Below are 388 nucleotides of genomic sequence, written 5' to 3'. Positions count from 1 at the left end.
CAGTGATGCAGTTCTCTCAACGGTGAATCATCTCGGTAACGTTCCCTCAGAGAAGGCTCTGTAAGTCTGCTGTACAGCCTACACTCTGCATCATACCTCACGGTGTCTTCTGCCCCAAAGTGTGCAGAAGTAAACTTCAAAACAAAACACAACACAGTTACAGCACTGAACATTCATCTAGTGTTTCCGGTGTACTGCAAAGGCATAATTGTACACAATTAAACGAGCTAAGTTCAACCGCTTTGGCAGACTCAGGTTGCCTGAGGGCCCGGGGTGTAAAAGGCACAAAGGGCACCAGCATGCTGAAGGTCATGATGCATTACAATTGTTTTACTATGTGACTCGAGATGTTAGTTACTACACCTCTGTAATAAAAACACCCAGGGAA

This window comes from Scatophagus argus, chromosome 21, assembly GCF_020382885.2.
Source record: "Scatophagus argus isolate fScaArg1 chromosome 21, fScaArg1.pri, whole genome shotgun sequence".
In the NCBI taxonomy this organism is placed as follows: Eukaryota; Metazoa; Chordata; class Actinopteri; family Scatophagidae; genus Scatophagus; species Scatophagus argus.
Note: the sequence above shows the minus strand (reverse complement) of the source record.